Source organism: Bos indicus, chromosome 4, assembly GCF_029378745.1.
Source record: "Bos indicus isolate NIAB-ARS_2022 breed Sahiwal x Tharparkar chromosome 4, NIAB-ARS_B.indTharparkar_mat_pri_1.0, whole genome shotgun sequence".
NCBI classification, from domain to species: domain Eukaryota; kingdom Metazoa; phylum Chordata; class Mammalia; order Artiodactyla; family Bovidae; genus Bos; species Bos indicus.
Window position 1 is genome coordinate 30466408 of NC_091763.1, and position 13478 is coordinate 30479885.

The 13478-nt window shown below is 37.7% G+C and overlaps 1 long non-coding RNA gene across 7 annotated transcripts in view; it reads left to right on the forward strand.

Annotated features, from left to right (window-relative positions):
- Positions 1 to 13478, forward strand: part of LOC139182678 (uncharacterized) — a 230868-nt gene that overhangs the window by 155499 nt on the left and 61891 nt on the right. For all 7 annotated transcript variants that reach the window (XR_011566195.1, XR_011566196.1, XR_011566197.1 and 4 more), the window contains one exon: positions 6612 to 6715. This is a non-coding gene — a long non-coding RNA (uncharacterized lncRNA). The remainder of the gene's footprint in view (positions 1 to 6611; positions 6716 to 13478) is intronic.

The window sequence follows — 13478 nt, forward strand, 5'->3', positions numbered from 1 at the left end:
GGAGGGAAAAGACACTTAGGAAAAGGGAGACAGTTCAGTCGCTCAGTTGTGTCCAACTCTTTGCGAGCCCATGGACTGCAGCACACGAGGCTTCCCTGTCTATCACTAATCAGAGCTTACTCAAACTCATGTCCATCGAGTCAGTGATGCCATCCAACCATCTCATCCTCTGTCATCCCCTTCTCCCCCTGCCTTCAGTCTTTCCCAGCATCAAAGTCTTTTCCAGTGAGTCAGTTCTTCGCATCAGGTGGCCAGAGTATTGGAATTTCAGCTTCAGCATCAGTCCTTCCAATGAATATTCAGGACTGATTTCCTTTAGGATTGACTGGTTGGATCTCCTTGCAGTCCAAGAGACTGTCAAGAGTTTTCTCTAACACCACAGTTCAAAGGCAATAATTCTTCTGTGCTCAGGTTTCTTTATAGTCCAACTCTCACATCCATACATGACTACTGCAAAAACCATAGCTTTGACTAGATGACCTTTGTTGGCAAAGTAATGTCTCTGCTTTTTAATATGCTGTCTAGGTTGGTCATAGCTTTTCTTCCAAGGAGCAAGCGTCTTTTAATTTCATGGCTACAGTCACCATCTGCAGTGATTTTGGACCCCCCCAAAATAAAGTCTCTCACTGTGTCCATTGTCTCCCCATCTATTTGCCATGAAGTGATGGGACCGGATGGCATGATCTTAGTTTTCTGAACGTTGAATTTTAAGCCAGCTTTTTCACTCTCCTCTTTCACTTTCATCAAGAGGCTCTTTAGTTCTTCTTTGCTTTCTGCTGTAAGGGTGGTGTCATCTGCATATCTGAGATTATTGATATTTCTCCCAGCAATCTTGATTCTAGTTTGTTCTTCATCCAGCCCAGCACTTCGTATGATATACTCTGCATGTAAGTTAAATAAGCAGGATGACAATATACAGCCTTGACGTACTTCTTTCCCGATTTGGAACCAGTGAAAGAGACTCCGGAAAAGGGAAACAAGAGTTTAGAATTGGAGGAATTGCTACAAAGAGAGGACTTCCCTATAGCTGAAATGGTAAAGAATCTTCCTGTGATGCAGGAGACCAGGATTCAATCCCTGGTTTGGGAAGATCCTCTGGAGAAGAGAATGGCAATCCACTCCAGTATTCTTGCGTGGAGAATTCCCTGGACAGAGAAGCCTGGCAGGCTACAGTTCATGGGGTCACAAAGAGTCAGACATGACTGAGCAACTAACACACACACAAAGAGAGTGCTTGTACCTGGCAATCAGTTACTAGAACATGGCCCCAAGCCAAAGCCTGAGTCTTTAAAGCAAGGCAGTGTGGTATATCAGAAAAAGGCTGTGAAGTCAGACAAATCCAAGTATAATCCTATTTATAATCTCAAATTTTCTCTGTATGTTTGGGCAAGCTACTTAGCCTATCTGAATGTTATATCTATAATCCATGTGTACTGGGGATACTAAGGCTTACCTAACCTGTTGTGAGAATCACATTCATGTAAAGTTTTTTAATCAGATGGATTCTAGTATTCAGAACACATATTGCTTCTCTGTTTCTTTTACTCCTAGTCATAAGAGGTAAGAACAGGACAACCTGAAAGAGCATTCAGTGGCCAAAGCTGGAACAGTTTCAGCAACAAAATGAATAGCTAAAATGTAAGATCATAACCCATAGATAAAACAAATACCCATAAGTCTATATCAATAATAACTAATCGTTTCTATAAAGAATGGCAGTTCTTCTTTAGAGAAGCATTTCTATCAATAATAGGTAACAGTTGTTGTGGATAAGAAGAGAAATGGCACTAATTAGTAACAAGAACATATACCAAAGTAAAAATCTTACTAGAAAAGGTAAATATAAAGTTAATGAATAAATCACTTATAAAGTCAGTATGAAAGTTAAAAGAAAAAAGTATTGAAGTTAACTAAAACTACATTACTTAGGTAAGAAATACATAAAATATAAATATGTAAAAGGTAACATCAAGCTTATTCAGTGTGGAGGAAATAAACATGTAAAGTTCTGTAATGTGTTCAAGTTTAAGTCGTTACCAACTTAGAACATCGTATACATAGGATGTTGTATGTGAACCTCACAATAACAACAAAACAGAAATTTATAGTAAATAACAAAACAAAATGAGAAAGTAACCTCAACATAATACTAAAGAAAGCTATCAAACCACTCAGGAAGGGAGAAAGAGAAGGAACAGAGAGGAACTACAAAAAGAGAAAACAGTTAACAAAATGACAGTAAGTACATTCCTATCAATAATTACTTTAAGTAAAATCGCACTGAATTCTCCAATGAAGAGACAAAGCATGGCTGAATGGATTAAAAAAAAAAAAAGACTCATCTATGTTTTACCTATAAGAGACTTACTTCAGAAGTAAGGACACACAAAGACTTCCAGATCAAGATGACAGAGTAGAAGGATGTGTGCTCATCTCCTGTGAGAGCACCCAAATCACAGCTAGCTGGTGAATAACCATCAACAGGAGGATGCTGGAACCTACCAGAACAAAAGATACCTCATGTCCAAAGACGAAGAAGAAGCCACAGTGGGACAGAAGGAGGGACACAGTCATGATAAAATCAAATCCCATAGCTGCAGGGTGGTGTTGTTTAGTCGCTCAGTCCTATCCGAACTGCAGGGTGGGTGACCCACAATCTAGAGAACAATACCAAAGAAGTTCTCCCAGTGTTGTAAAGGTTCTGAACCCCACATCAGGCTTCCCAGCCTGGGGATCTAACAAAGGGAATGGGAATCCCCAGGGAATCTGAGAAGCCCAGCAGGATTTGATTACAAGACATCCGCAGGAGTAGGAGAAAGAAAGACTCCAGTCATGGAGGGCACAAATAAAACCTTATGTGCACCAAGATTCAGAGGAAAGGAGCAGTGACCCCATAGGAGACTGAACCAAAACTACCTATTACCTACTAGTGTTGGAGGGTCTTTTGTGGAGATATAAGTTGGCAGGAACTTGCCACACGGTCGGGGACACCAGTCTGGGAAGGTCCCCCATAGTGTATACCTCTTGGAGGTTGCCATTAACCCAGTCATAAACAACCATACATAACCCAAACCAGACTCTAGGGCTGGTCTGCCTCAGGCCAAAAAATTGCCAAGAACGGAGCACAACCCCAGCCATATTAGATAATTGGATTAAACTTTACTGAGCAAGACCCTGCCCACCAGAGCAAGACCCAGCTTTTCCCACCACCAGTCCTTCCCACCAGGATGCTTACACAAACCTTACGGTCCTCCATCAGAGGGCAGACAGAAGAAGAACCACAATCCCACAGCAATTAAAACAAAAACCATGCTACACAAAGTTAATCATCATGAAAAAGCAGAAGTTATGTCCCAGATGAGAGGACAAGATAAAACCCCAAAAAACAAGTAAATGAAGTGGAGATAGGCAACCTTCCAGAAAAAGAATTCAGAATAATGATAGTGAAGATGATCCAGAATCTCAGAAAAAGAATGGAGGCAAAGCTTGAGAAGATGCAAGAAATCTTTACCAAAGAGACACCAATATTTCATACAAAGATGGGCACAATAAAGGACAGGAACGATATGGACCTAACAAAAGCAGAAGATATTAAAAAGAGATGGCAAGAACACAGAAGAACTATACAAAAAAGGTCTTAATGACCTAGATAACTATGATGGTATGATCACTCACCTAGAGCCAGACATTTTAGAATGTGAAGTCAAGTTGGCCTTAGGAAGTATCAGTATGAACAGAGCTAGTGGAGGTGATGAAATTCCAGCTGAGCTACTGCAAATCCTAAAAGATGATGCTGTTAAAGTGCAACACTCAGTGTGCCAGCAAATGTGGAAAACTCAGCAATGGCCACAGGACTGGAAAGGGTCAGTTTTCATTCCAATCCCAAAGAAAGGCAATGCCAAAGAATGTTCAAACTATCACACAATTGCACTCACCTCACATGCTTGCAAAGTAATGCTGAAAATTCTCCAAGTTAGGCTTCGACATTATGTGAACCTATAACTTCCAGATGTCCAAGCTGGATTTAGAAAAGGCAGAGGAACCAGAGATGAAAATGCCAACATCCACCGGATCATCGAAAAAGCAAGAGAGTTTGAGAAAAACATCTACTTATGCTTTATTGACTATACCAAAGCCTTTGACTGTGTGGATCACAAAAAAACTGTGGAAAATTCTTCAAGAAATGGGAATACCAGACCAGCTTACTTGCCTCATGAGAAATCTGTATGCAGGTCAAGAAGCAATGTTTATAGTTGGACATGGAACAATGGACCGGTTCCAAATTGGAAAAGGAGTATGTCAAGGCTGTATATTGTCACCCTGTTTATTTAACTTATATGCGGGGAAACAATGGAAACTGACAGACTATTTTCTTGGGCTCTGAAATCACTGCAGATGTTGACTGCAGCCATGAAATTAAAAGACACTTGCTCCTTGGAAGAAAAGCTATGACAAACCTAGATATCATATTAAAAAGCAGAGACATTACTTTGCCAAAAAGGTCTATCTAGTCAAAGCTATGGCTTTTTCCAGTAGTCATGTATGGATGTGAGAGTTGAACCATAAAGAAAGCTGAGTGCTGAAGAATTGTGATGCTTTTGAAGTGTGGTGTTGGAGAAGACTCTTGAGAGTCCCTTGGACTGCAAGGAAATCAAACCAGTCAATCCTAAAGGAAATCAGTCCTGAATATTCATTGAAAGGACTGATGCTGAAGCTGAAGCTCCAGTACTTTGGCCACCTGATGCAAAAACTGACTTATTAGAACAGACCCTGATGCTGGGAACATTTGAAGGCAGGAGGAAAAGGGGATGACAGAGGAAGAGATGGTTAGATAGCTTCAACGACTTGATGGACGTGAGTTTGAGCAAGTTCTGGGAGTTGGTGATGGACAGGGAAGCCTGGCATGCTGCAGTCTATGGTGTTGCAGAGAGTTGGACTTTACTGAGTGACTGAACTGAATTGAACTGAGAACTAAAGAACAAAAAAACAGAGATGAATGAGACACTAGAAGGAATCAATAGCAGAATAACTGAGGGAGAAGAGTGGATACTTAACCTGGAAGACAGAATGGTAGAAATCACAGCAGAACAACCAAGAATACTCCACCCAGCAAGACTCTCCTTCAGATTTGATGGCGAAATCAAGAGCTTTCCAGACAAGCACAAGTTAAGAGAATTCAACACCACCAAACCAGCTTTACAACAAATGCTAAAGGAACTTCTCTAGGCAGGAAACAAGAAAAGGAAAACACCTACCTATAGGAAATAAACCCCCCCAAATTAAGAAAGATACAGATGAATTAAAGCACCCAGCAAAAAACAGACTGGCTGAGCAGATGAAAACATGTGCATGTGTATGCACTTCCACTTACAACATCACTCTGCTTGACCCCCAAATTGTTTGTAATTATTTTTGGTTATTTTTGTACTGTTAGGTTAATCATGTTCCCATTTTGGTGTGCAGTTGTAATTATCTTTTTTTCTTTTGTCTGGCTATTAATTGTGAAAACTGATAAACATCTTTCACTATTGTGATTATATAAATATCACTCGCTTAATACCATTGTATCATGATTGGTCGACAGAAAAATAACAGATTTCTATTATCACCAAAACTACCATTTATTAGGAAAAAAACCTGTAATCACTTTTTAAAATTCATATGCATATCAGAATTATCTTGGAATTTTTTGAAAAATACAAATGCTCAAGTTTTGTTGTTTTGTTTTTTTGGCCAGAGCTCCAGGTATGTTTCTAATGAGCAGTCTTGTTTAAAGTCCACTGGACTATATGAGGATCTTTTACTTTTATTTGCTTTGGTTTACTTTTTCTATTTCATATTCAGTACTCCCATTTCATTTAGTTATGTTTTCCAATTTTTCCATCTCTTCTTTTTTTTGATGTTCTTTCTCAAGCCTTTATCAAGTGTAGTAGAAAAGCTCTTGTATACAATATATATAAATAATATGTATATTATATGTATTTTAGGAAGCTTTTAAATTTTTGCCTAACTAAAAAATTTATGACATTTTGATTCAACTTGTTTGACTCACTATGACTAGAATGCTAGATTTTTATTTTAAAATAATAGGCAACAAGCAACAAAAGTTTACTGCATAGCACAGGGAACTATAGTCAATATCTTGTAATAACCTATAATGGAGAATTTCAAAAACAATGTACGTGTATATGTATAACTGAATTACAAAAAAAAATAATTCTACCTTTTGAAATTTAATAATGGTTATCTTTTTGCCAGTTTCCCTAAATGTGCTATGGACACCTAATAACAACATATGACAGAATTTTAAATATATTTGTGTAGGATATGATATTAATATAAACAGAAATAGAAATGTTATATTGAAAATATCAATGACATCGTTCAAGATGCTTCTATTCTTATTTTTTGTGCACTTGATAAAGTATTCTCAGAAAAATGTTATTATGTCTCACTATGATTGTATATTTTTTTCCTTTTCGCTTATATTTCTTCTGATTTTTGCTTTATGAGTCCTTGTTTCTTTGTTGTTAGGTGTCTGATGGTTTATGATGTCTATCTTCTTTGTGAACTGTACCTTTCATCATTACAAATATTCATCTTTATTTCAGAAGTAAGAATTAAGGACAGAAGAAGTAAGGACACGCAGACTGAAAGTGAAGGATGGAGAAAGACAGTCCATGCAAACAGAAACAAAAAGCCTGGTGTAACTCAGGTAAAATACTTTAAAACAAAGATCGTAATAAAAGACAAAAAAGGCCATTACATAATTATAAAAAGTCAGTACTGTGGAAAGATATAAAATATATGAGATGTTTATAAAATGTGTATGCATCCAACATAGGAACATCAAAATATATAAAACAAAATTAATGGACCTAAAGGGAGAACTTGACAGCAATACAATAGTAGTAGGAGAATTTAGCATCAATGATCAGACAATATCAGTAAGGAAACATTGATTTAAAATCACATTACATAAAATCACAATAAAATGGCACATTACACCAGATGGACTTTATAGATAAATACAAAGCAGTCTATCCAAAAGCAGCAGAGTAAACATTCTTCTCAAATGCACATAGAACATTCTCTAGGATAGATCACACGTTAGGTCCCAAAAATGTCCCAGGAAATTCAAGATCATTATAATGATAGGGAAGCATCTTTTCCAACCACAGTGGTGTGAAACTAGAAATCAGTTACAAGAAGAAAACTAGAAAAAAAATGTGGAGATAAACAACATGCAGTGGGTCACTGAAGAAATAAAAGGAGAAATAAAAAAATACCTAGATACAAATGAAAACAGAAGTACAATGTACCAAAACCTATGGAATGCAGCAAAAGTTTTACAACAGAAGTTACTAGTAATACAGGTTCACCTCATTAATAAAAACCTTAAATAAACAATCTTTCTTTTCATTAAATATCTAGAAAAAAATAATCAAAGCCCAAAGCAGACGCTTTACCCTCTGAGTCACCAGGGAAGCCCAGATATCTAGAAAAAATAATCAAAGCCCAAAGTTAATAGAAAAAGAAAAAATAATAAACATCAGAGTGGAAATAAATAAAATAGAGACTAAAAAGATAATAGAGAAAATCTGTTTCTTTAGATTTAGGTAACTAGCTCTTCTTAGTTCTTTGAAAAGATTTTAAAAATTGGCAACATTTAGATAGACTGACCAAGGGGAAAAAAAAGTTCAAAAAAATCAGAAATGAGAGAGAAGTTGTAACTGATACAATGAAATGCAAAAGATCACAGGACTCTACTACAAACAGTTATATGCCCACAACTTGGGCAACATAGAAGAAATGAATAAAGAATAAATTTGTAGAAACATATACTTTTCCAAGACTGAACCATGAAGAGATGGAAAATCTGAATATAAATAAATTCAATCAGTAATAAAAACCTCCCAAAAAACAAAGTCTCAGACCAGACAGCTTCACTGTTTAATTCTATCAAACATTCAAAGAAAATGTAATATCTATCCTTCCCAAACTCTTTGAAAAAACTGAAGAGGAAGGAATCCTTCCTAACTCGTTTTATAAAGATAGCATTATCCTGTGGAGAAGGCAATGGCACCCCACTCCAGTACTCTTGCCTGGAAAATCCCATGGACAGAGGATCTTAGTAGGCTACAGACCATGGGGTCGCTAAGAGTCGGATACGACTGAGCGACTTCACTTTCATTTTCATGCATTGGAGAAGGAAATGGCAACCCACTCCAGTGTTCTTGCCTGGAGAATCCCAGGGACAGGGGAGCCTGGTAAGCTGCCGTCTATGGGGTCGCACAGAGTCAGACACAACTGAAGTGACTTAGCAGTAGCAGCAGCATTATCCTGATAGCAAAACCAGACAAGGACACCACACACACAAAATCATCAAGATTAGTAGCCTTGCTGAATATAGATGCAAAAATTTTCCAGAAAATAGTAGTAAGCCAAATTCAACAATACATTACAAGGATCACACACAGTGATCAAATGGGATTTTTCCCAAGGATGTAAGGATGATATAACATCAACAAATGAATCAATACACCACATTAACAAAATGAATTATAAAAATCACATGATCTCAGTAGATTGACAAAAAGCATTTCACAAAAAGCATTTCAACATCCATTTATGTTAAGAACCTCTCCACAAAATAGATATAGAGGGAGCATCCTCAACATAATAAAGATCATTTATGACAAACCCACAACTCATACTGTATTCAGTGGTGAAAAGTTCAAAGCTTTTTCTCTAAGATTAGGACAAGAGAAGAATGCCCACTCTCACTGTTTTTATTTAACATAATATTGGGAGTCCTTGCCATGACAGTTAGGCAAGAAAAATAAAACAAGAGGTATCTAAATAAAAAAGGAAAAAGTAAAATCATCACTTTATGTATGACTTGTACTATATACAGAAAACCCTGAAGATTCCACTTTAAAAAAAGTTAGAAATAATAAATTAATTCAGTGAAGTTACAAGATATAAAACCAGTACACTGAAATCTGTAGCATTTTGATACACTAATAATTAATTACCAGAAAGAGAAATTAAGAGAAGAATTCCATTTACACCTGCATCAAAAAAGATAAAATACCTAGGAATAAATTTAAGGAGATGAAAGACTTATATACCGAAAATGGTAATATATCATTAAAAGAAATTGAAGAAGATACAAATAAATGGAAAGATATAGTCAACTCATGGATTAGAAAAATTAATACTGTTAAAATGTCCATACTGCTGATAGTAGTCTACAGATTCAGTGAAGTCTTTATTAAATGTCATTTTTCACAGAGCTGGAACAAAATTCTTAAATTTGTACAGAGACACAAAAGATCCTGAGAAGCCAAAGCAATGAGAAAGAAAAACAAAGCTGAAAGTATCATACTCCCTGACCTCAGACCATATTAGAAAGTTATGATAATCAAAACAGTTTAGTAAGGGCACCAAAAAAAAAAAAAAGGCACAAAGATGAATGGAACAGAATAGAGAGCCCAGAAATAAATCTATGTTTATATGATCAGTGTAACACAAAGGAGGCAAGATTATATTGTGGGGGAAACAGTCTTTCCAGTAACTGTTTTTGGGGAAAATGGGCATCCATATATAAAAGAATAAAACTAGACCACTCTCTCACATCTAGAAAAAATTAACTCAAAATGGATTAAAGGCTTCAATGTAAGACCCCAAACCATAAAATTCCTGGTAGAAAACGTATGTGGTGAGCTACTTGAAATCAGTCTTGGCAGTGTTTTTCTGTATCTACCTCCAAAAGCAGGAGAAACAAAAGCAACAATAAACAGAATTACACCAAACAAAAAACGTTTATGCAGCAAAGGAAACCGTCATTAAAATTAAAAAGCAATCTAGTGAATGGGGGAAGATATTTTGAATTATGTATTCAATAAAGGGTTAATACCCAAAATATATTGAGAACTAATACAACTTAACAACAAAAAACAAATTTTTTGAAAGAGGAGCTTAATAGGCATTTTTTCCAAAGAAGACAAACAAATGGCCAACACGTGTGTGAAAATGGTCAACAGCACTTACCATAAGGAAAATGCAAATCCAACCACAAGATATTGCCTTAGACCTGTCAGAATGGTTATCTTCAAGAAGACAGGAAAGAACAGTTGTTGACAAGGAGACCGAGAAAAGGGAACTTTTGTGCCTTGTTGGTGGGAATGTAAACTGGTATAGCCACGATGGATAAAAGTATGGAGATTTCCTAAAAAAATTAAAAGTAGAACCACCGTGTGATCCAGCTATTTCACTTCTGTGTACTTATCCAGATAATATGAAAACACTAATTTGAAAAGAAATATATGTACCCCATCACAGCATTATTCATAATAGCCAAGATATGAAAGCAGCCTAAGTGTCTGTGGAAAGTTGAAGGGATAAAGATGATGTGATACGCGCATGCGCACGCGAGCACACACACACACACACACACACACACACACACACAATATGGAATATTACTCAAGCTTAAAAAATGATACCTTGCTTTTGCAACATAAATATACCTTGAAGATATTACATTAATTGAGATAAATCAGACAGAGAAGAAAATTCCTATGAAATAACCCACCTGTGAAATCTTAAATGAGCAAAGAAAACAAACTCATAAATACAGAGAACAGATGCATGGTTACCAGAAGGGAATAGTTTTGTGGGGTTGGGGGAATAAGTGGACATCAACTGCATGGTTGTTGTAGTTCAGTCACTAAGTCATATCCAACTCTTGGTGACCCCATGGATTACAGCACATCAGTCTTCCCTGTCTTTCTCTATCACCCAGAGTTTGCTCAAACTTGTGTCCGTAGAGTCGGTGATGCCATCCAACAATCTCATCCTCTTTTGCTCCCTTTTCCTACTACCCTCAGTCTTTTCCAGCATCAAGCTCTTTTCCAGTGAATCTCTTCTTCGTATCAAGTGGCCAGAGTACTGGAGCTTTAGCTTCAGCATCAGTCCTTCCAATGAATATTCAGGACTGATTTCCTTTAGGATTGACTGGTTTAATTTCCTTGCTGCCCAAGGGACTCTCAAGCATCTTCTCCAACACCACAGTTTGAAAGCATCAATTCTTGAGCGTTCAGCCTTCTTTATGGTCCAACTCTCACATCCATACATGACTACTTGAAAAACCATAGCTTTGACTATATGGACCTGTGTTGGCAAAGTGATGTCTCTACTTTTTAATATGCTGTCTTGGTTTGTCATAGTTCTTCTTCCAAGGAGCAAGCGTCTTTTGATTTCATGTCTGCAGTCATCTTCCACAGTGATTTTGGAGCCCAAGAAAATAAAGTCTGTCACTGTTTCCATTATTTCCCCATCTATTTGCCATGAAGTGATGGGACTGGATGCCATGATCTTAGTTTTTTGAATGTTCAGTTTTAAGGCAGCTTTTTCACTTTCCTAATTCACCCTTGAAAAGAGGCTCTTTAGTTCCTCTTGACTTTCTGCCATTAGGGTGGTGTCATCTGCATATTTGAGGTTACTGATATTTCTCTTGGCAATCTTGATTCTGGCTTGTGATTCATCCAGCCCAATATGTACTCTGCATATAAGTTAAATAAGCAGGGTGACAATATATAGCCTTGACATACTCCTTTCCCGGTTTTGAACCAGTCTATCGTTCCATGTCCAGTTCTAACTATTGCATCTTGACCTGGATACAGGTTTCTGAGGGGGCAGGTGAAGTGGTCTGGTATTCCAATCTCTTTAAAATTTTTCCACAGTTTGCTGTGATTCACACAGTCAAAGGCTTTGGCATAGTCAATAAAGCAAAAGTAGATGTTTTCTGGAATCTCTTGCTTTTTCTATGATCTATGATTCGGTGTTGGAGAAGACTCTTGAAAGTCCCTTGGACTGCAAGGAGATCCAACCAGTCCATTCTAAAGGAGATCAGTCCTGGGTGTTCATTGGAAGGACTGATGCTAAAGCTGAAACTCCAGTACTTTGGCCACCTCATGCAAAAAGTTGACTCATTGGAAAAGACTGATGCTGAGAGGGATTGGGGGCAGGAGGAGAAGGGACAACAGAGGATGGGATGGCTGGATGGCATCACTGACTTGATGGACACGAGTTTGGGTAAACTCTGGGAGTCGGTGATGGACAGGGAGGCCTGGCGTGCTGTGATTCATGGAGTCACAAAGAGTCGGACACAACTGAGCGACTGAACTGAACTGATGATTTGGCAGTTTGATCTCTGGTTTTTCTGCCTTCTCTAAATCCAGCTCGTTTATTTGTAAGTTCTCGGTTCCTGTGCTGTTGATTGACATTAACTAGACTTCTAGTGGTAATCACCAAAAGTAATCACAGATATTAAATTATAACCCAAAATCACTGCAGATGGTGATTGCAGCCATGAAATTAAAAGACGCTTACTCCTTAGAAGGAAAGTTATGACCAACCTAGACAGCGTATTAAAAAGCAAAGACATTACTTTGCCAACAAAGGTCCATCTAGTCAAGGCTATGGTTTTTCCAGTAGTCGTGTTTGGATGTGAGAGTTAGACTATAAAGAAAGCTAAGTGCCAAAAGATTGATGCTTTTGAACTGTGGTGTTAGAGAAGACTCTTGAGAGTTCCTTGAACTGCAAGAAGATCCAACCAGTCCATCCTAAATGATATCAGTCCTGGGTGTTCATTGGAAGGACTGATGTTGAAGCTGAAACTCCAATACTTTGGCCACCTGATGCGAAGAGCTGACTCATTGGAAAAGACCCTGATGCTGGAAAAGATTGAAGGCAGGTGGAGAAGGGACGACAGAGGATGAGATGGTTGGATGACATCACCAGCTCAATGGACGTGGGTTTGGGTGGACTCCGGGAGTTGGTGATGGACAGGGAGGCCTGGTGTGCTGCAGTTCATGGGGTCACAAAGAGTTGGACATGACTGAGCAACTGAACTGAACTGAACTCCTGAAACTTATATAAGAGTATATACCAATTTTACCTCAATGGGAAAGAAAGGTAGAGTGAAACCTAAACCTAAAACTCTTCATTTTGTTTTAAATATTCCAGCACTTAACTGTTGGCAAGGTGGAACTACATTTTAACTCAGATTACATCAGTCAAGTTGGAACTCAGGAATCTAACTTCATCAAAACAGCACAGTTTCAATACTTTTGAAAATGTTTATTATTTGTAGAGCAGTGATCCAGCTGTTGTATTCTTAAAAGAGAATAACAGTAAAGTTCAGTTCAGTTCAGTCGCTCAGTCGTGTCCGACTCTTTGCGACCCCATGAATCGCAGCACGCCAGGCCTCCCTGTCCATCACCAACTCCCAGAGTTCACTCAAACTCACTTCCATGGAGTCAGTGATGCCATCAGTAAAAGATAATAATAAAAATCTCAGTATTGCTCTCCAGGTCCTTGTCCTCTCTCTCCTCTGCTGTAGAAGTGTTGAAACTATGTAACATCAATGTGAAATAGAAACTTTGCTCTCAGCCATAAAGAAGTGAAGC